The sequence below is a fragment of the Caloenas nicobarica genome, chromosome 3, assembly GCF_036013445.1.
Source record: "Caloenas nicobarica isolate bCalNic1 chromosome 3, bCalNic1.hap1, whole genome shotgun sequence".
Classification (NCBI taxonomy): domain Eukaryota; kingdom Metazoa; phylum Chordata; class Aves; order Columbiformes; family Columbidae; genus Caloenas; species Caloenas nicobarica.
The window spans coordinates 56,587,776-56,610,253 of NC_088247.1; the positions used below are offsets into that span (position 1 = coordinate 56,587,776).

Sequence of the window (22,478 nt, forward strand, 5' to 3'; positions counted from 1 at the left end):
AATCTGTCTGTGCCCTCACACCTTCTCACTTCATTTCCGTCACAGTCAATGCTGCTTCTTAGCCCTGTCTTTAAAGCCTGTTTTTCTGGGTGGCAGTAGCAGCAGAAGTGGTACCAGAAGGCTGGTCCCACTGGAGCTCCCCTTCACAGACCAGCCTGATGGATGCTGCTTTCACACAACTTTTCCTGTGGATCTCCTTAGATGCCACCATACCACAAGCCCCTCTGTGCATCAGAAGCATTTTGGCACCTTCCAAAGTATTTAGCTTCATCATGTTTGGCATCTTGCCATGTAGGCAAGAAACACAGCTAGAATGTTTTTGCATTTCTTCTATGACTTCTGTTCCTTAATTTGGCATCAAATCTCCTTTAGGGTCCTCACTTTTACATAACCAGCCTGAAATGACGAAGCCTACCTCTGCAATTTATGAGAAAATAAGGCTACAACAGGAATATAACCTCTCAATTTGGGCACCACTTCCACCAAAATGAGGACATTGCTGACTTCAAACCAGAGAGGAAAGACTTCCAGCCATCCTCAAGGCCTGACTCATTCTCTGTCTGTACATGTAAGGATTGTATCTATTCAAAACCTTACATTCAAGGCTATCATACAGGTTTTCAAATCATGTCGTCATTCTCTTTTCCTTCGTATTACAGAATTGATGTTGGGATTATTATCATCAACAGAGGAAACCCTCCTGTAAATATCTGCGTCTACAAGGGAGAACATTTCCACAGAAGATTTATATATTGAATACCTAAAAGCTAACTTACAGCTTTAGTTGTTTGTGAATTGTTATTTCAAAGTTATTTTAAGGAAAGAGAAGACATCCTATAGTAAGAGCATGTAATGTTAAAGGACTAAGGAAAGATGTAATCTGGAGAACAGGAGGAAAGAAACATCAGATTTAGAGAGAAGAGGAGGTTTTGGAAAGTGAATTTAGACATGGGGAAGAGGTAAGAGATTTTGTGGGGAAAGGGTCTCAAAGATTTTAGATATGGGCTTTCGTAACATGCAGGTTTCCAAATCACTCTATTTCCTTCTTTTCCTCGGGACCTGACAGATCCAACACAAGACAACCATAACCCTGTCCCTTCCTACCATTTCGGCACTGCCATAGAGGCAGTCCCAGCTGCAGGTTGTGAACTGGGAAATTTATGTTTTCAATGACCTAGGAGGAGAATTAACCTGAATACCCAAACTGAAATATGAATGCAGAGGAAACCTGTTTTGTGACTGCTTGGTCATTCTGGCTCACAGTAACAGCACTCTCACACTCTTCATTTGTGTTCCTGAGGTAGTGCTCTCAGGACAGAACTGAAAACCTCCAAGTTTTTCTCCCAACTATGGCTTTTTTGTGCCATTAATTTTTCTTCTATTTCTCCACCTGTGAAATGTTATTGAGAATAACTTCCTACCTCCCAATTATATTTCACTGACATTTTTCACATCAATATCTCCCGTCAGAAACCTTTTTAGCTACATGAGGGACATTTTTTGTAAATAACTGACCTCACAGTAATTTTCTGTTCATTTTTCCTTTAACACATGGCAACATATACTACTGAAAATTTAAGCCTTCATTGTTTTAAGTAGTTACCAAAATATGTTTGTTATCGAGTTTTCAGTAAGTAAATGAAAATCTCTAATGGAACATTTTACCAAAACAAAAACAAAACCAGAAAACCAACCAACCAAACAAACAAAAAACCCCACACCACATTTCAAGACTTATACCAAGGGAACTCCAACATTTCTAATACATTTTGAAATGTTTCTTCTGCAAACATTATTAACAAGGGTGCAGAGAGATTATTCATCTCTAAATATTTCAAAGGTAAAAAAGAATTTTTAATAATTGAAACATAGCAGCTATCCATGACTTTTTACCATAAATGTATACCTTTACTTTATGTATAATCATATAAAATAACTTGCAATTGTGTTAACATGCTGTCATTCCTTTCTTTTAGCAAATTAGTATGCATTTATTTAACCTGTCATTACATCATACTGTACATCAGTCACTATGCAATTACAAAGGTAATGGTTACCATGTAATACTGACAAAGCCACTGTTTGGTTCTTGTAATTGGTAGTCAGTAAAATGCATTTTCCACATGATGAATGAAGTAGCCAGCAAAGCAGTCAATGCTGCATGAGATTTGCCAGAACAAAGATTAGTTTTAGAGTTTTGTATGGGCTTGAACATACAATAGTGTGTCTGTTTCTCGTTTTTTTCAGTCCTGTTACAAAACTCTATAGAATAAGTTCAGCAAGGGAGAGCAGTGAAGGGAAAAGGAGCACATTTTAGGGCAGGAAGGGGAGAAAAGAAACTGGAAAGATAAAATTTGCCATGTGTGAAGGTCAGTCCAAGACCCATATCAGTTTTAATTACGTTATTTTAATTAAAACCCCTTCTCTTTCTGCAGCAGCTCTGCTATTGGCTGCAGCTCCTTGACAGAGCCAGAGATGCCTGGACCAAAGGGCGCCATTTAGTAGCTGGACCTGATGCAATGTGCAGTCAGGATATCTTCCTGCAGGTACATTTGTCTCTCCCCCAGACAGATGAGGACAGGCTTCCTTTAACTAGCAGTCAAACTTGGCTGTCTTCCTCCCACCACCCCTTAAGAATTCGCTTCTGCAAAGAGATAAATCCTCTTGTAATCCATTCCTTTAAGCGTTTGTGAGGGCCATATTCATAGCTGTCACAGATACAAGTTGATTCATCGGGGAAATAGTGTCATGATGTAAAAACTATTGATGAACCAGCTGTAGGGAGAGATTTGGTCTTTTGTCTTGAATTACATTAACTTAATGAGAAGTTATTGATGCTGCGGTGACTTCCATGTTTTGAACAGTAACCATTGTCAGATTTTAGAAGTATTTAGGAGTCCGATTCCTAATGCAAAGTATGCACTGCAAGCCTACATATCTGGATAAGTCAGCTTTTTTGATTTTCACTTAAAATCCATAGGAGTGAGGCACTTTGTGAAATACCTCTAGCTGGTCTATGACCCTTTGAGCCCAGCACCTGTATCATCTGGTGGGCCATTCCCAGAGAGGCACCTGGAGACCTTCCGTGGGGTTTCCTTCAGCTGTCTAACAAAGCAGATTCTCTAAGGGATCAGGATGTTGATGGCTAAAAAATAAGTGTACAGTGGAAGCGTGGAAGCTGGCAAGTTAACAAGAGTGCTTTCTCCTCCTGTGCTGCAGTACTGCAAAAGGCTTCACGCTCACCCCAAAGAGAAAAAAGCTGGGAAATGTATTAGAGTTTCCTGACAGTCACTTCTCACAAAGACACACTGTAAGCCATGGAGGCTACTTTTCTAATCCTCTGACTTTCTATAGTATAAAACAGATGACCAGTTCTAGTCCTAAAAGTACCAAACAGACAGGACTCAACTTTCCCCTTGCAGTAAGTTAAGCCCTCAGTGGCTATGTCAAAATGCAACCTGAGCTCTGTTTTTTGGGGCCTCAGCCACCCATAGTATTAGCCCAATTAGGACAAAACTAAGCAGCTAGGAAAATAGAAACAGCTCTCACATCTCCCCCCTCACAGAGCCTGTGGAAGTACATTTCTTCCAGGCAACTTGTGGGTCCCCCTGGAATCTCAAGAGCCAGCTGAAATTAAATACACAATAACCACAAGTTTGCCCATGAGGACCTGATCTCAGTGTGATTAGGATTTTTCCTGGTGCATTATTCTTAGACGTATAAACTAGATTTTATAACTGAGCTAAGAGCTATTCTGTCACATATTCGTCTCAGAATCCTCTTGTCTGGATTTTCTCTCTGTTCCATAAATCCATCAATGTACAACTGATTTAATTACTGTGTAAAAACCAGCAACATTTCTAGCCTTGTCTAGGTGAGTATTGTGTCTCTGACAGACGTCAAGGTCACTGGTGAAAGACAACTTATAAGAAACAACTGATTACAGAAAAAACTTTTATCTCAGCTTTTCTAGCAATGACTTAAGGAACCACAGCCGCTTGCAGTCATCTCCTCGCTTTACATCTAAGTCTTAGTGTACAGAGTTCTGGATTTCTAGGAGAAAAATAAATCTCAGGGTCATGACTTGTCTATGAAGGCACTATAAGTTATATACTTAGCTTTTCAAAATATCTGAAGGCAACCATGATACAAGGAAGTATAAAGAAAGAGTGAAAAGGGGATTTTCTAACAATCTGTGTGACAGCTTCCCAAGACAAAAGGCATACATTTAATTTCATGAGACATCTTAGAACAAAAGCAGTAAAAACACTGGAAATGTGCTATGGAGTAGTGTTGCATTAGCAAGGGGTTAGTCTGCATAAGCTGTTTCGTCTCTTCTGACTCTATAAATTCTTTTTAATTGGCTTTTGCTTTCATCTCTCACACTTTGTAGAAAAGCAAAAATGAACAGCTTTGGGGAAAGAGGGAGTTTGGGAGATTAAAACTCAGTGTTTGGATTTTGTCTAGAACTAGTCCATAAGGACAAGTTTTTTTAATACATATCCAGTGTCATTTCAGTATTATGCATTAAGAATCCATACCTAAATATGCACACTGTTTTCTGTGTCTTTTAACAACACCAAACCTAAACTGTAAGCTATTGGCAGTACCTCTTCTGAGCTATTTGCCTGAATTATTTCTGCAATAAATCTCTAGAAATGTCCACTTAAGCAGTAAGGGTCATAAATATCTCTTGGAAGCCATAAAATACAACAGAATTTTGGAAGTCATAATTTTAATGGATAAAACTGTGCTATAAAAGAAGGGCCTCTGGGACTGAGGCTAAAGTAAAATTTGTCTAAGTGAGCTGTGATGCTAATCCATCTGCAAGTGATAAATTATCTTATGTCCCAGGTGTGACATATTATCCAAAGGGTGCCTAGTGATTAAGGACACAAAGGTATAGATGTGGCTGAGGTCCAAGAAAGCCCCAAGCAATTAGTGGTGACTGGAAATTGTCAACAATTGCTCTGAATGTTTGATAGTTTCCTCTGTGCTCAGGTTGGCCAAAGCACACACTCCTGAGTGTCTGTGCCCAGTCTCCAAAGTGTGCACAGGGTGCAGTGGCAGAGTCCAACTGGGGACCCAAACAGCTCCAGACATGATGCTTACAATGTTTTCAACAAGGTACTAACACATGCCTCCCCAACTGCCACTGAAGTCAGTGTCGGACCAAAAATCAGAAAATGAAAAATGAGAGAGAGGAACAGGGATATCTTTTTTAGTACATAAATAGAAATATTTCTGTTTGATCAGAAACAAAAAAAAAAAAAAACCGGAAAAAGCTTTTTAAAGTCCTTTCTCTACTAAAGAAAACAAAAGTAATTCTTGGAAATGGGAAATGCTGAATTACACTGTGGTATCATCAGAAACTAATGTGATTCTAAAAGGTCCTTCAAAGAGGTCAGCACAGTCCCCATAAATTAACTACAATAAAATGTTTAGCCAGCAGGCAGAGTGTGTTGGACTGGATACCCGAGTTGGTCCATATTGTTATACAAACTGATTATGTTTCAAACAGTAAAAATGGCGAGCTGTTAACGGCAGCACGCGTGTTTACATAACTTGGTGTCACTGGAGAAATCAGAGACAAACTCCTGAGATTTCCTTATTTGCAGGGAAGATGAACAGGATCCAGATGACTATCTTCCACAGCGAAACCATGAGCCCATGAGCTGGAGGGGCTGCGCCGCTCCCAAAGCAGGCTGTTGCTCTGTCAGACAGCCTGAGTGAAAGCTTCATCTGGCTGATAAAACACTCATTTCTGGAAGAGGCCAACTGGATTATCAGTATTATTTGGGGGCTGCGGTGGGAGAGGGAGAGCAGAGATAGCGGAGAGCTGGCGGGTTGCACTCGCCAGTCGATAGTATCTGGTATGAAGAAGGTTGATGCGTACTCACTGGATGAGATGAAGCCTTCAGGTTTGAAACCTGTGCTCCACTTCACACCCAAACCCATGCTGCCACACACAATGATGTCACACAACAGCCCTTTGAAACCCTTCGTGTGCACCAAGTCCAATGTGAGCCCACTCAGTGGCACAGAGGGCTGGTGTGGTGGCTGGTGTGAGCCGCACCTCGGTGCTTGTCCCTGCTTTCCTCTGCTGCTATCACCCAGTTCTCCTGCTAACCTCCAGCACACGGGCATGACAGCTGCAGCACTGCATCTGTGCATTGGCCCTCACTTGTATTGCCAAATCTCCATCTTACCAGGATCCATAAGATCTACCATCTTCTTCAGAGACCGATAAGAAGGGAAAGCTCTGAGAGCAGCTCACAGACAAGACACAGCATCCAACACCTTATGAACACATGAAGAAATAACACCACTTCAGTATATGACTATGTCGGGTTGGATGGCTTTCAAATATAAGAGAGGGTGCCAGTTTCAGCCCCTGTTACAAGGTATTTTACACCCTCGCTGGAGGGCTCAGGGTACCCAGCAGACCCAGGGTAACCTAGTCACACTGAAAGTCACATTTTACATTTTGGAGTGCCTTACAAGCTGCCCATGAGCCTGTGGTAGCTCACAGTGGCTGGATCTCTTCAGATGGTGCCATAGCCATGTACAGGTGTGCGACAGTCTAGTGCTTTGACTACCAACAATCTGGCTGTTGTTATTCATCATACACTTCTCTACCTTTTCACTTTTTACCTGAAGTAAGTTGGTCCCTATTTACACAGCAGTACAGTGTATGTCCAATTGGAAGGGTTTGGGGCTGTTTATCTGCCTCACTGTCGTTTCCCAAAACCCCTGCCAACACCAAGGTTCTCATTTCTATACCATCACATACAAGAGCTGTACTCCTTTCCCAAGGAAAATTTTACCTGTTGCATTGTTCTGCTCTTACACAAACAAAATCACCATTCGTCTGAAAATCTTCTGGTAATTCTCAAAAAATAGACTTAACTGACTGTGCTCTGTCCTCCTGGGCTTTGACATCTTGCTGCTACTGACTTCCAGTAACATAACGTGGATTAGTTCACCCCTAGAAAAATTGCCAGCATTTTTAAAGATGCCCTTATTAAACGCTGATCAATATGAAGCTGCTTCTGCAGTCATTTTCCATTCAGATCCCTTTTTCCACAATTGATCTTGTTCGCTCCTTGCCACAAAGAATTAAAGGCTTCATTATCTTCTGACCTGTCATGGAGACAAAACCACACCAGAAACTTCCTCTCTATCCATGGAGAGTTAATCTAGCAGAGGGGGAGCTCCCTCCTGGGTGCCAGGGAGCCTGCTGCATACCCTGAGGGGCTTAGACAAATGGAGAATGCTAAACATCATGCAGCAATATGGAGAAGCAGAGGAAGAGCTGCTTTAGGGAAGAGCATGGTCCATTACTTCAGCCCTTCTCAACATCACAGAGATTTAGTCAGACTTTGCTTTTGCCATTTTGCTGAATACAGGTGCCTTCTCTCACATTTAAGCATCAGGTTAAAGAGGAGTCAGTTTGGATTACTTTTGATGCATATTTTAAATTATAGTTTTTTATAAGTCATTAGAAAATCAACTTCAATGAAAAGCAGAAGATCAAGATCCAGTACTGTCACCTTTCTAGAACGATTTTTAGAAGCGAGACAAGTTGGGGTGGGGAGGAGAAGGACACAGGGAGAAGAGGATACTCTGTGTTCTATGGGAGCACACTGGATTGTCACTTACATCCCGCTATGGTTCAGTTTGTGAAATGCAAAGACTCTTCAGAGAGACCCTTCAGAGGGCTCCATCTGAACCCAGTTTATCAGTATCCTTCCCATGTCAAGTTGTTGTGACCCAACACAAACAAGTGGGGATCAGGCTACTGCAGAGGGCTGAGCAATCATCTAGTGCTGCCAATGATCTGCCCACCACGCAGACATGTCTGCCAAGCAGGAGACAGCCAAAGCAAGCAGCTGAAGCCCCCATGTGAGAGCTACACACACCCATCATTGCTCTGTCTCACCAGACAGAGAGACCTTTCTCACCTTGCCTCCATTTGGTGTGGCTTTTGATATTGGTTATTCATGCTCTGATATGGAGCTATGGGGTTGCTAAAAGTAAACTTATCAGACTGGGCATCAGATCCTTGCTGGCAGGAGCAAGGAAGATGGGCTATAAGGCTGTTAGGGAGGTTTCTTTGTGGTCCCTGCATAGTAACTGAGTTGTACTGGATATTTCAGCTTGCATATACCACACAGTTTAAAAAGTTAAACATAATGTTTCATTTCATTGATTTGACTCCAGAAACTGGAGCGCTATCTGTAGACCTGAGTGAATGCATTTTTGGCAAATATAAAGTATAAATATAAAATATATCTGGTTTGTAATGCAGCTATGAACTGAAAGACTTGCTTCAGTCAAAAAGATGAGAGGAAGGTGCAGGCATTTCTAAAGTCTCAATGTTTTGTTTCAGTAGCATTAAGACAAGAGTTTAATTTGTCATTTCAGAATACCAATTTTATTTTGATGTCACGCCACCGCTTTAAGTAAGAGATAAGAATTCAATTGCCTGACAGTGAAGTGTTTTATTTTGAATTCACACAAAATCATTTATTTGAGTTGTTTAAGGACTGATTGTGTTTGGCCAGTGACAGTAAACCCTTGTTGTGGCTCAAGATCTGGTGAATTGGAATTGCCTTCCCCAGATCCTCGCTTTCCACACTACCTGCTCAGTCACCAGGAGTCCACAGAGTCTTTTCTTGTGTGTCTCCTCCATTTTCTGCTTGCCCAGCTGGGCCAAGGGGTCCCTGGAGACAGGCACTGTAGTCAGACACCTACTCTTGCAGTTCCTGGCATTCTGGGGTTTCTGTTTACATAGGTGCTGCTGCAGTGGGAGCACGTTAATAAATGTCTCCCCTCTCATATAAATATTATTATAACTGCTGAGCATTGTAGAAAGACCCACACCTGTCCTCTCCCAAAACTTTGAGAAAGAGAAGGGAACACAACCCAGCTGCAACTGGAAACCACAAAAGGTTTGATCAGAGTTCATCTCTGAGGTAGCAATACCAACCGTGCTATTATAACCAACATTTGAACCTACATTCGTAAACAGAGCTGACATTTGTTCCCAGGAGAGGCTGCTGATATGTCATGCACACATAAGCCGTATGGGTGTTTCTTCAGATTCCCACATGCTGCTTACAAAAGGCAAATAGCAAATCCAGACTGATACCACCTCCCTGCTTCTGTCATGGAGATGTAGCAGGTGGTTGGCGCAGTTGGATATGTAACGTTTGGATGTCTTCAGTCCTCCAGAATTAGCCATGAGGCTTCACTAAAAGACTCCCTGAACTGTAATATAAAAATAAAATGTCAAACATATGCTATACAAAAAAGGAAGCAAAAGAAAGACTGTAGTTATAAAGGTAACATGAGCTTCCTGAGGTCTGGGCTGCCACAGACATCACTGCTGTAGGTTTTAATGTGCTTTGAAATAGAAACCATTACCATCTCATCTATAGCGATTCTAATTCTAATAAACAGTAATTTACAATCTTACCCCCGAGTACATTGCATAAATCATTAATGTATTTTACTACTTTTTGGATGCGGTGGAAGAAGAAATGGGATACTCCTGCTCTCTGCCACAACCCCCATTGTTGCCATGACCCCTATGAATGCCATGTGACAGAAGAGGGCATAAATGGAGCAGAGGAATCCAGTCTAAGCAGCTTTCACTCTTTTTGGTTTTTTATTTTCACAGCCTGCAACCTTTCTGCTCTTCCCAGAGCGCAAGCACTGGGATGGGATACCAAGCACAGTGAAAGCAATTGAGGGGGCCCTTCCTCCTTGCGAGCTCTGCAACTTCTGTTAGTATTTCAGCAAGCTGGAAAATGTGATGTCACAGGGCTGTGTTTCAGTGCAGGCACAGGCAGTTTGATCACTGTGCTCCCCAATGCTGGCTTTGCCAAAAGAAAGGAACAGAACAATCCGTCAAGCAGGTCCAAAATATCCCAGCGCTGGTCCAAACCCAGGAACTCACAACTAAGCATCAGATTTCAAATCTGGTACAGAACTGCAGACTGTCAAATATGTGACGTGGTGGTTGGGAGGAATGTCTGTTCAGACCCTGGTAGGACTCTCCTGAAACCACAAATCCCACTCAAATACCACCTAGAAGGTAAGGTCTCCAGACCACGGAGCATGTCCTTTATTTGACTGCAAGACCCCAGGCAAACTTATCAAAAAGTCTGGGAAAATATCACCTGTGGGCTCTGCCATACTTATTTATTGAAGATTGAAACTGGAAACTTTGCCAGGGAAAACCAGGCTAGTGTGTAATATTACAGGCTGAAAAATAGTGAAATAAGGAAATTTCAATGTCTTAGCAAGGAACAGCTGTCACAAGAAAGAGGAGATACTGTTCCCCCCTGCTTTTCCTGTGCCAGACCTAAACAACATTCCTTCCCATTCTTTGAAAAACTTTTCCCATTTCTTACTTGTCCCATCTTGACTCTCAGCCTTGTAAGATCCTCAGCCCTCAGTGCATTGCTGCCACTACCCTTCCCCATGGCTCATCACTGTGCTACCATCAGGCTATTCTCCAGCAAATCTCCTTCCCGCTCCCTAGCACAGTCCCAGACCTCATTTCACCTCCTTTGTCACCTCCTCCAAACACAGATGCTAACTCCTTTCTTTTCTGCCCTGTCCACCCCTCACACATGCCATTCTGGTGCTTTGCCTCTGCTGCTCTGCTCTGAATTTGGATTCCTCCCTTCAGCTGTTGTCTGCAGCTCCTACATCCTCTCCAAAAGATTTTGGGGAACCAGGATTGTGTTATACTGCCCTCTCCCTAGATCAGGTCCCTTGGATGCCTATACCACCCTCTCTGCCTGTCTGTATCCCTTTCCCCACCTCTCATCAGGACAGTTATAGTGGGCATCTTCTCCTCTATGTGGGATGTGTCCTGGTGTTTTATCCTCTGCTCAGCACTGCCGTGGGCTCCTCCCTGGCTGCAGCTTCCTTCCACCTGCCCTTCTTCTTGGTATCAGTTTCCCTCCCACATTCTGTTTCTGGTTCTCTTCCCTCCTCTCCAACATTTCCATTAAAGACCCAAACAGGATCCCAGAAGGTCGATTCCTTCTTTATTTTCCTATAGTCCTCTGCCCCTGGTGTAATTTACTCACTCACCAAGAGTAGCTGAACAACGAATTCCTTCTGAATACTGCTAGAATGCTGCATTGATGATTTCAAAGAGAAATCACTGTTCAGCTCTAAAATTCAGTGCTGTTTGTTTTGGTATGTGATAGCTAAAGACTATTTGGTACTAGTCCATTACAACTGACTTATTTTGTTTTATGGTGATGCAATCAGGGTAGCTGTGTAGCCAGGCAGAGAGAAACAGTATGGCACACAGTGAATTTAACGTTCATGTCGGTAAGTAATGGGCCAGACTGCAATACATTGTATTAACTGCGCTTGCCTGACAACTCTGATTGAGACATAAGTCAAAAATATACTCTGACACTTCCCAGATAAATCACTTCTGTAATTCTTTAAACTGCATGTGCATGTAAATCCGGAGAAGCAAGAATCTCTGAATTTAAAGACTTGAAGAGAAGACTGCAGGGCAAAAAAAATAAAGTTGTCATGTGTAATGAAGATAAAGTACCTTTACAATAAATTTAATTATGCAATAAAGTGCCACTGTGGTGTGCAAGGAATTTGCTCAAGGTTCCCAAGTTAGGTTTTCATTCATTTTATCTTGCATTCTTGTCCACTAGCAGTCAGATTTCCAAGAGAATAGATTAAAGTATGTATATGACCTTCCCTTATTATTTGTCTTTTTAAAATGTACCAGAGACAACGTGTATAAGTTAGTTAATGCAAACTCTTCAGTTTAAAAATGCAGAAGCCAAGAATTCGTTTAAAGGTATTTATTTATTTGTTTTGTTTCCACATAGCATATTCAAATATAACATCTCCGTTTCTTTGAACAAAAGTATCAGTGGTTTATGTCACTGTTTATGCACTTTTCTATAACCACATTGTCCCACATCTTTGGCACTCTGGTTTAGTGATACAGACGTAGATCTCTCAGATAATTTATCTGCATGACATATATGATTATAAACCCAGTAATAATTCTTCTGTTTCTTGTGTATTAACAGTCAGTTGCTATGAATACAGGACTTGGGGAATGGCCATGCAGAATTTACAGAAACAAGATCATAACTGAAATGGCTGTGATTTTCCTTATTTGTGTCATTTTTAACCACAAGCCGAGAAAAGACTTTTATACATTTTGGGGTACTATGACTCACATTTTATGCTGATATATCCCGTCAGAGCCTCACTGACTTTAGTAGAGCTCAAATGGATTTGAGCTCCCAGGAAATTCAGCCCACTTTTCCTTAGGAGCATTTGGAAATATTCCCCTGAGAAGGCTGAAGAGCTCTCAACATTTTCCCCCAGCACAGTGCCACGTGCTGCAGCCCCTTCTCTTGCCAGTCATGTTGCTCATTCCAGAAGGTAATCAGGTGGTCTATGGGCATCCCACATTTTGTTACGCGTTTGGCCTGCAAACTGGTGGTGTTCTGCTGCACAATCTTGTGGCTTGCTGTATACGGATTTGGGCTTGGCTTGTACTCACTGTGGTATAAAGTCATGTAGGAAGGATTAGAATCAGAGTCCCAAGTAAGAAGATGGTTTAGAGCCCTATGGAGGTTTTCCCATGGAAAGGGAAAAAAAGCCCTCCCACACAATCATCTGTATAGAAGGGATTACCTGTTTTCATCTACCACTGAAACAAATCCAAGCATCTCTGAGATGGTTTTGTGGCTAATGCGCAGCTGGTGTTGTGAGAAATACTGTAAGTTGTGGCTGAAACCTTTTCTCAGTGATGCCCATGTAAGGCTGAAATGACCACTTTTTGCTGAGTTTTACACTGGCATATCCGAGAACAGAATTTACCCCAATGGTTGAATCTCTTTGTCGCAATGAAGATACTAAACGTAATCAAATCAAAGGAGCAAATGAGTATTCCTCAGAGGTGCACTAATTTATATCAGTTAAAACTGTCCTTCATATTAGGCCATTGTTCTGGAAAGCATTTGACCATGTCCTTGTCCTACAGCAGCTAAAGGCAGTAAAACACATGCTAAATATCAAGCTAATGCCCCTGAGAGTGTAATGCTGGTAGCGAAGACTTTTGATGAGTACTGATATGTGCTACAGAGCAACAGAAATTAAGTAAATGTGTTGAGTCACTGCCTGCCCTCCATTCCTCAGAAGCAACCTCTGGGCTGAACACCAGAAGCCAAAGGGAATGCATGCTGGTGGGAACCAGACAAGTCTGCAAGACCTTGGGTGCTGTGGGCAGGGTGGTGGCAGGAATCAGTTCTGCCTCACATCTGTTTCTTGGAGTGAGTTGGTTGCGCTCGTGCTCTGTTCAGCATGGCATTGCTCTACCACTCTAGAAAGTCTCCATATGCTCTGTAGTCCCTTTCCAAGACCCCATTTTATGGGCACCTGGGAAAGTGGTTGCTGAAAAAATGTGGCAAAAGCCATGTCTCATTTTTTTTTTTCATATAGGACATAGTATTTGGCTCTGTAATATGGAAAACTCTGTGTTTCACATGATATTGGCAGCTCTTGAACTGGTGTGTGGGAGTTGGGAGCTGTACTAAACTGAGCATCCAGGTTCCATGGGCCCACGTTTTGACACACAGCTGGATAGGATTCTCCTGAGCCCATATAAAAAGGAGTTATTCCTCTATGTTTTCAGTTTGGTTACATGCAGCAAATATCCTTCCCTTGAGGCATCCTGCTGAACAGATTCAGAAAGGAGTTTCATCTAGAACTAGCATCAGAGTAGGATTTTGGCAAGGTTATGTTCCCTGAAGAACCTAACTCACAGCATGAGGATCATTCAGTTTTCGGTATCCAGACTCTGAAACTCATTTATAAAGGTCTGTGAACCATGAATGTCTGTATATTTAGAAGTGGCTCTTTATAGAGCCATAGAGTGAACTCTTGGATGGCTGTATATCAAAAGCTGAAAAAGAGTTTGCAGTCAGTAATAACAGGGTTCCCAACTTCCCTCATAACAAAAAACTGTTAGTGACAGTGGGAGATATATGCCAGGTACTATGGAGGCTAGAGATTGGAGTGGGTGGGTTAGACATCTTTCAAGAGTCCATAAAAATAACAAAAGGGCTTACCTATACTTTATATCTGAAAAATAAATTATAATAAAGGCCTCTATTCCTCTTTGTGCTAAGCTTTTCCTGTTCCAGACCTCATACACCTCTCTCTCTTCAGCTGACAATATGCAAAGATTTTTAGACACATTTAATAGTCTTTTTGCATCTCAGCCTCTTTCCCAAAGGTGGACTTGACCCTTGTGTAAATGAGGAGCATAACACTATACTGCTGTGCAGACATGCTCTCTGTGTAAGCAACATATTTGCTTGAGATGACGTATATTTTAAGTTTCATAACAGGACTGCTAAGGTCAGAGATAAAGCTTGAGCACCATGCTGCTTGCAAAACATCTCAGGTTGACTCTAAATGTACTGGAACAGCCATATTGTACCCTAAAGAGCCACAAAGTTTTGCTCCTAGAAGTGAATCCTGCTTGAAACAAGAACTTGCACCAACCATTGTGTAGTAAATTACAATTTTTTCCAGTGTCAACCTCATACTTTGGTTTTCCCTTGACACCTCTGATATTTTCACAGGCCGTGGCGTGTTTGTGTATCTCTTGTAGAGGACTAGTTCTATTACAGATGTTAAAATGGTATCATACTGACTAGGGAATTTTAACACGTGCTCTGAAACCAACCTTTGTAACATATCATTGTACTTTCTTTTTTCAGTGTACACATTGTAGTAGCATACAACCATACACACCAGGGACAGTCCTGGGACAGTACAGCACAACATGTAGCAACCAACTCAAGACAGTCACTGGTGGGGTATGGTGGCCATGCTGAAATCTACCACTTTGCTAGAGCATCCTTTCAAAAACCTTTCCTGACCCAAATTCTGCTGCAAAACTTTGCAGGGTTTTGCATCAGGACGTCCCGGTCTGATTTAGAATTAAATGTGTTAAGGCGAATATGTGGTATGGGATCTTCGAGAAAAGCCAAAGTACCACAAAAGAATACCCATATCCATTAGGCAGTATATATGTATTTATTCAGAAAACTATAGAATAGATCACTTCGGAGCTTTTGCTTTTTTCTTTTTGTCCTGCTTGGCTTTAGCACCTACTTCTGGATGCTCAGAGTGTGTTACCATATTGCTTTTGCACTAGGTTGCATCATGGAAAAAGGAAAGATCATGTTGTTGAATCCAGAACACATTTTGTGCAGAAAATCCCTTTCTTTCTCCTTCACCGGAAGGGAGCATGTTGAATTTTGAAGGTGTTTGAATGGCTTTAATGGAGCTGGTGTGAAGGCAGAAGTAGAATTTAAATATAGAAACTTAGAGCAGGGGGGGAAAGCAGCACGTGTGCACTGGAGGGACAAGGACAGAGTTGCTCAGAAACATCATAAATTAACATAGCATGATGACATATGAAAAAAAGGGACCTTGTTAACCAACCAAATTGTTATTGCAATGAATGTTTATTTTTAGAGGTACAGGAGGTATGTTTCAGAGGCTATTAGTCAAAAAAAAAAAAAAAAAGGGAGAGGATTTCATTTAGCATCTACCCACATGCTTCTGCCCTGCAATGCAGGGAAACAAGGAGAGCATTGGATTTCACAGATAGCACCACAGACAGCTATTAAGACCTAATCCAGTGTCACATTTCTGCCCAGAGCTGGCTAACTACCAGCCCAATTTGCTGGCTTCTCTCTCCCTGTGTTTCTTCATTTTTTCAAGCCATGCAGAGACTTATCCTAATAATGGGTCAACCCTCAGCCAAGTATGTTCAGTTGAAGGCCACCATGGGAGAATGGCAGGATATTGTCTTTCCAACAGCAAGTGAATTTCAGGCAGCTTAAGGTGGTATCCATTTCACTATAATGCTGGTTTATGTTACAGCCCTTTTCAAACTTCTAATTGCTCTGTACTGCTGACATTTATAGACATCCCTGACTTTAAATGAAAACACAACACTGAGGTCAGGAGGAGATTCTGGGACAGCTGAGATACCAGGTGAGGCCAAGGGAGGAAATTACTTCAAAACTTCCAAATGCCAAACATGTTGGGGTGGGGGGAGGAGAAGAGAGAGAAGAAAAAAATCCAGAGGTGAAGGAGATCCTATTCACAGCCCCAAAGGTACAGATGCTTAATAGCAACTCCTACATATCCATACATTCAATGCCTGAAGCACAGCTAGTCCTCTCTCCCCTCAGTTTCTCTCACTAGGTACAAACATTTTTAAATATTTATTTGTCTGGATGTGTGACTGTGTTTTGGCCCAGCTCTTCAGCTGTGTTACACTGACAGAGCTCCAGTGAAGTTGGTGACTTTATGCCAGCGGGGAACCTGGTGTCCCTTGAGTGAGAATGTGCTCTGCCTGTTACAGAGGAGAAAACTCCCAGATTTTCTTTCTTCTGTCCAGGCATCCTCATCTGAAGGAAACTGATTTAGCAGAGTCTGATGGTAGGAAATATGGTTACATAGGCTCGCCCTTGCTTTCCAACATGCTGCACAATCTGTTAACCATAACTGAGGTGAAATCTGAGTTAAAGGGCTAAAGTGAAGAAACAATACATGTCTCTCATTCATGTATGGATCTGTTAGAGTGGTAGAATCTGTCTGCTTACTTCACATTATCCCTATAGTGTAAATGATTCCATTATTCTAGAGGGAAAATATTTGCAAGAACGAAAGTGAAGAGATGCTAACACATTTTTGTGGAGTGCTGTTTTTTCCCTTGTATCAACAGTGATTTATATGCATTTCCAGGGAGCCAAAGTCCAGCCTGCACTCCCTAAAAGCTCAGCATCTCTGGGGCTGAGCTGGGCAGAGCCGGACAGGGCAGCAGAAAGCCAAGGCCATACCAAGGAATGCACTTTCTTCATTCAACCTATTCAAAAGGTTCCTGTACCTTCAAGGGGTCATCCCATCTTGTGCAAGGGAAGCTTGCATCAATGACAAATGGTGGCGAAGAAACTTTGCAGAGCCACAGGCTCAGTATCCAGGGAGAAAGGCTGCAGGTCCTCAATGGGACACAGATGCAGTGCGTGATACCAGGAAAGGTCATAAATCTGTGGAGGACATGCAAGGGGAAAAGACAAGGCAGCTGGGGGCACACCTTGGCTCTTTATCATGAGTGCCACAGCTCCTCAAGAAGTATTAACAGGTCATAATTTTGTCCCTGCTGAAGGATGGCCTCTGCACCAATAGGGCATAATCTCTCCCTGCTACTGAATGGAGAGAAATTCAAGAAGAAAAGGGATAGAGAAAGGACTGAGGAGACCTTCTTGCTCTCTTCAGTGCCACTAAGTAGAGCTAATGCCACTAAGTGATGGTGCCCTGGGAATATATTCTTTCTCTCTCTTTGATTTCTCAAACACAGACAGGCAAGGACAAGCAAGGAATAATCCACAGTTAGACTGGGAGGAAAGACTGAGATGTGAAAAATTCCTATGCTCTTCCTGTGTTTTATCCTGCCCATACATACATTTCTACACTTTTCCTGGTGTCTTGCAAATTATCTAGTACACGTGCACCAGCAATTATGCAAGATATTCAACAGCTGCACAGTGACAGGTTAGAGTACGTCAGGCCAGCTATTTAGCTTGCTGATGATGCTCATGATTCAAATACAACTTCAGTGACTTTCAGTGGGAGACAAGTAACAAAACATTTTTGAAAATCCTGTGACAAATATCTTAATGGGTTTGATTCAGTTGCTCCTACACAGATACTCCAGACATCTTACGATATCTGAGAGAGGGTATCTACCATGCAGGACCAGCAGATATAAATAGGACCTCCAAGAGAATCATACATTTCTGGACCAAAAACTTGGATATCTTTAGTACTGCATCTCGCTCTGGAGTCCTCAGCACTGGAAAGACGTGGGCATGTTGTAGAGGGCCCAGAGAAAGGCCACAAAAATGGTCACAGGGATGAAACACCTCACCTATGAAGAAAAGTTCAGAGAGTTGGGGTTATTCAGCCTGGAGAAGAAAAGGGTCTGAGAGACCTTATTGCAGCCTTTCAGTATTTAAGGAGACTTATAATAAAGATGGAGACAAACTTTTTAGCAGGGCCTGTTTCAATAGGACGAGGCGTAATGGTTAAATTAAAAGAAGGGAGATTTAGACTAGATGTAAGGAAAATAATGAATAATGAAGATGGTGAAATACTGGAACAGGTTGCACAGAGAGGTGGCAGATGCCCCATCCCTGGAAACATTCAAAGCCAGGCTGGACGGGGCTCTGAGCAACCTGATCTAGTTGAAGATGTCCCTGCTCATTGTGGGGGGTTGGACTAGATGACCTTTAAAGGTTCCTTCTAACCCAAACCATCGTATGATAAGGGCAGGGGGTGAGGATGAGGGGATACTCTCCTGTGTTCAGGAGAACTGAGCCCTGAGTGTCTGACAATGCTTAGAGATCTGACCTCTCTTTGTTGTAGCAAGTTTAAATTTGAAATTATCAACCCAAAGACAATTTCTGATAAATGGGGCTTTCATTGTGCAGGAAGAGGTTCACTTACTTTCCTTCCTTGTGGAAAAGAAACATGGGTGTCACAAAGCCAGCCAGCAAAATTCAGAGGAGATCCACTCACTTTAGTTGAAAAGATGTTAATCTGCCACACTTATGGAAGCAGTCTGGTAAGATTCTCTTCCTGAGATTTTTGCAATTATGTCCCTCAACTTGTCATGGGGATGAATGATGAGAAGAAACTCAAATTCCTTCATCTTGGTGTTTGCCTCAATTTTGAAAATACAGTTCAAGTTTTAAATAACATCCTATTAATACAGTGAAGTTTGAGACCTAAGTGGAGTTCAGGACTTTATAAAGCATATTTGGGCCTAAAGCAGCTGTTTCTCCCTATGTTTTATCTCCAGGCATCAGCAGAAGATACTGAAGTTTCTCCTTGTAGAGAGGTCAGTCAAGTCCCATAGGACTGGTGTGGTACTTTGCAAGCTGGGACATACGGGTGGACATGACTACTGAGCAGAATGCATAGGACAGTCCTTCTACCCTGCAACTGTTCATCATGCTTCTGCTCCTCACTTACAGAAACGAGATTTAAAAACCTTGTCTTTCTCTCAGCATCCCACTGTTGTGTCAAGGTTAGTCAAGTAACAATCACGTTTTGTTAGGCTTTCAGTGGTTTTTCTGCTGTTAAGGAAGGTCTGGGCCACCACAATCTTGTCCAGCTTCACTTTCTGCCTAATCCATCCTAGTCCCACACTGCACGGGTAACTCCAGAGCTGGAGACAGACAAAGAAGAGGTAGATCTCTTGTAAACGTATTAATATAATAGTCCATCTTTGACTTTTTTTTTTTTCAGAGTGGTGACAACCTGAGTCTGTGTTATTAATAGATCCAGTGACTGTGAACAAACTCACCCATAATTTTATTTTATTTTTATGAGAGCTGATATTTCCGTTAAAAATTCTCCAACTCAAGTTTATTGCCAGAGTATAAATTGCATTTTCTACTTCCTCTCTCTCTTCTTAATTTCTGACAAGTGACAACACTGTCTCAGGAGGAAAAACATCATTCTCCTAATGGGATGTCTCACTTCCCTCAAGGCCTGGTAGGTTTTAATTTGATGCTTTTTTTCCTTTCTGATTCCAGTTGCTCATGAAAATGGTCTCTTCAAAACAATGTCTATCACAAAGATATTTATGAATGAGAAACTTATTTCTAATGCAGCTACTTGTTCTTATATTTCTGAGCAGAAACTCTGACCTGTGTTTCCACTGTTTTCAGATTTCAGCTTGTTAAAGGGAGTATTCGGTATGCAGCACAGCATTCAACCAACATTTCATTACGTTTTAGGATCCAATTACTCATGCAGAGGGGTTATTTTGTAACTTGGTGTAAGTTTCCTTTTCCTGGGGAGGTTTTATTTTCATTCTCTCCAGTCTGCAATTTCTTACAAGTATTTAGTGATATTTTTTAAATCATGGCAGAACTACAAAATAAATATTTTTCTTTTTTTTCTTTTTTTTTCTTTTTTTTTTTTTAAGAAATCTGGAAAAGAACCAACTCCAGATTAAATGCATCTCTGAGATTTTTGACTGAAATCAACATTAAAGGGTATCTAATTAGACCTACAGTAATAACATCACCATCCTTGTTATGGACCATATATATATCTAAAGGCTTGTGATCTGCTGAGTTAAGAAGTTAGCAAGCTGGAGGGTCTACCACAATTTCTGAGGGCCCAATCAGCTATACCACATATTACACACACCATGGAAATTATAACCTACTCTATAGCTTTTGTGTAATCAATTTGGAATGACAAGATTTGCTCTCAAAACAAGACTTCCAGGATGCAAAAACCACAGATCTGAACAAAACCACAACTCCCTATATGCAAACTATCACATTTTTATGTAGTACAGTGAATCTAAAGAATGTAAAATAAGATGCAGAAAATCTGAAGTGTTGTGCTGTTTGCCTCTGACCACAGAAAATGACTCTGGATGTCCTATACAGCCTGTAACTTTTTAAAGAACATTTAATCAGTATGTAGGAACTACCATCTATGAATCCAGGCATATAGCCTCACCAAAAAGTCATACAGCATCTCTTCTGCTTGCTGTTCCTTGGCTTCTGAATTTCAACACAATCTTTAAATGGTAAACTTCCTTACTCTCTGAAACGTTTACTTGTGCTTGTGAATTTTAAGTAACATCTGTTCTTAAGAATTTCATTTACTTCGCTCAACATTATTGTAAATTGTTGGGTTTGCCTTTTTTTTTTTCCTTTTTTAAGTTTTCCCCTTCTACTGCATCTATTTGCCATTTTCTATAAGTCTGGCCAATTTGGAATAGCCCATAACTGCCATGCACTGAAGAAGGCGTTATAGACCAGTTCTGTTCAAACAAAGATACAGGGCAGCATCTTACCTTCTAAAAGCCCCATCTATTTTGCCACATTTCTGTTGCCTCATCCCATATGTCATGACTACGGTGAAGTCTGTGAAGTGAAAAAGAATGCTAGAGGTTAAATTTATCCCAGGTATAGCAGAGTCTGCATTCAACTTATATTCTGAACTAAATCTTCTTCTAGACAATCTGTTTAATACTCTTTCCTTGCTGAGATTTTAATAGGGAATATTACCTGATTTAATATCCAACCAAGTATTGTTACTGATTAATTTCTCCATAAATCACCTTCTTTCTTTTCCTTTATTTTTGCTTGAGGGGCCCAGATTTGAAGACATCAACCTAAAGCTCAGGAGACCTGGACTTAAATCCCAGAGTCTTAAATATCCCAGTTGCATAGCCTGGAGAAAATCCCTCCGTCTTTACAGACATGGGCAGAGATGGGGGGAGAATGAAGAGTGTTCTCTCTTGCACCGCACTGTGCTCCTCCTGACATTACATGAGCTGAACCCACCTGGCCTCCCTGTTTTAAAGACACAGCCACTGCTGTTACCTCAGAGGATGGACAGATGTGCCTCTGCACACTTGTGGGTGTGGTTTGAAAACTACAAATAAGGTCTAAGTTAGCAGTGCTGAGCAGGCTCTGAGAGCTCATACAGATGGTCATGTCAGCTCAGCAAGGGATGTGGCAATAATTTCTGGTGTGCTTGTGGTAACAAACTGACAGGGCAGCAAACTGATAAACTGCTCTGTCTAGTTAAGGAAAAGCACAACTGTCCATATCCTTGGTTCTTCAAGTATAAATAGGAATTATGTCATTTTCCCTTCTAGCATACTTTACAGATAGAAACATTGATGTCTGTGGTGGTTCTATACTATGGGAATAGGGACCACACCAACTTCTGAAGAAGTGTGTTCTTCATAGCAACTTGGCCCCACATTTTTGAGGCCAAATTTTCAGTATTCTAAATTCAACCAATCCACATCACACTCTTAGTACTCTCATTTCCAGGATATTTTATGCTGCCATAAATATTAGAAATTTCTTAGGGTCATGAAACTCTGAAGTCATTTGACTATAGGTATCTACACAGTAGATACCAGCCCCTGACCTGACTGCTTTTGCTTTCTTTTATATATGGCAGGAAAAAAAAGTATGTTTACAATGGAATTTTTTTATAACACTTTAAAACTGCACATATCTCTTTAGCAAGGAGGGATAAAAGAATGTGCAGAAACTAGCTGGCAGTTCTCTTTATCTTATTATTTGAATCTTACAGAGACAGCTGCAGTGAGGCTTTTGAGGGGACAATGCTTTTAAGACAGTGATGTACTAAGGACTGAGAGCAGTGGTAGCTGAAGCCCTAATCTGACTTGGGGGGAAGGGCTGCACAGCCGTGTGGCCACAACTGCCTCATGTAATACAGGCTGATGACTCAGGGAACTAAAGCTCTCTCCTCTCACCTCTGTGATAAATCCATGCTTACAAGTTATGGATGCTTCAGATCAGACAAAC

At 41.5% G+C, this 22,478-nt stretch overlaps 1 long non-coding RNA gene across 1 annotated transcript; it reads right to left on the minus strand.

Moving 5' to 3' along the window:
- Positions 1-15,180: 15,180 nt before the first annotated feature.
- Positions 15,181-21,448, minus strand: LOC135987383 (uncharacterized). Its single transcript, XR_010605995.1, has 3 exons — positions 21,198-21,448; positions 20,984-21,053; positions 15,181-19,330 (listed from the first exon to the last, which is right to left on the minus strand). It is a non-coding gene; the product is annotated as an uncharacterized LOC135987383 (long non-coding RNA).
- Between the last annotated feature and the right edge of the window lie 1,030 nt (positions 21,449-22,478).